This window comes from Mustela nigripes, unplaced genomic scaffold (assembly GCF_022355385.1).
Source record: "Mustela nigripes isolate SB6536 unplaced genomic scaffold, MUSNIG.SB6536 HiC_scaffold_1589, whole genome shotgun sequence".
In the NCBI taxonomy this organism is placed as follows: Eukaryota; Metazoa; Chordata; class Mammalia; order Carnivora; family Mustelidae; genus Mustela; species Mustela nigripes.
In genome coordinates, this window is record NW_026740996.1 from 1 (window position 1) to 1,102 (window position 1,102).

Sequence of the window (1,102 nt, forward strand, 5' to 3'; positions counted from 1 at the left end):
CCAAGGACAGGTCCGGGTACTCCTGGTTGGAGGTCAAGGCCACAGTACGATCCAGTTCTTCTACCAGCAGCTTGAAGGTACCACATGCCAGCCACCCCTCATTATTGTGTATACCTCTCTGGTGCACTTATTGGCTTATCCATCAAATGACTCCTTCAGCAGCTTGAAAACCACCTCCACAGGCACTCCAGGATATGGGAGGCTTCCAGAGTGATGATTTTGCACAGGATCTCCCCAAGAGACCAGAAGTCACTCTGGTGGATGTAGATCTGGTCAAACATGGCCTTAGGGACCGTCCACTTCACAGGAAGTCCACTGTTGGTTGTCTTTTTATAGTAACTTATGTGTTGATATCTCTGGCAAGGCTGAAGTCTGAGATCTGCATCATGTTGTCCTTTGTCACCAGCACTTCCCTGGTGGCCAGGTCTTGGTGTATGCACTTCTTGAGGCAAGGTACTCCATGTCTCAGGCTACATGATAGGCACAGGATACCAGGTCCTTGGAGGAGAGTTGCTCTGCTGCATTGTGGCTGATATTGTAACAGTACTCCAGGTCAGGAGGCCTCTGGGCCTGCAGGAACTCCTGTATGTTGTCTTTGGAGGCATACTCCATAATAGTGTACGAAGGACCGTCCTGTGTGCAGGACCCAGCAGGTTGATGGTGTCCTTGTGCTTTCCAATCATCTTCATCATCTCCATTTCTGAGATTAGCTTTGACAGGTCTTTCTCTGTTGCATCTGACTTCAACATCTTCACAGACATTTTAGTCAAATGGTTGGATTTGTCTTTGTCCAGCCCAATGGCCTCCTCCAACACCACCTGCCCAAAGTAGGGTCTGCCTAAACTGCCTACAACCAGCCTGTCTCAAGGCAGTTATGAACTCTAGGTTATCCTCAAAATCATTAAACCACAAGCTAAAAATTCTCTTCACTAGGTCTCTGTTGCAGGTCTAATTTTCTTATCTTTCATCATTTATCTTTTTCCTAATTCTTATTTTCAGTATAGTTTATTTTGCATCCAGGTGTTTCCCCTGGTTTCTGTATGCTGTTTCATAGGGAGGAATTATACTGTCATAAAATTATTTCTTGAGCATTCATTACATC

The 1,102-nt window shown here is 45.7% G+C and overlaps 1 pseudogene; it reads right to left on the reverse strand.

Annotated features, from left to right (window-relative positions):
* Positions 1-8: 8 nt before the first annotated feature.
* LOC132008841 (fibroblast growth factor receptor 1-like) lies at positions 9-858 on the reverse strand (annotated as a pseudogene).
* Positions 859-1,102: the final 244 nt, after the last annotated feature.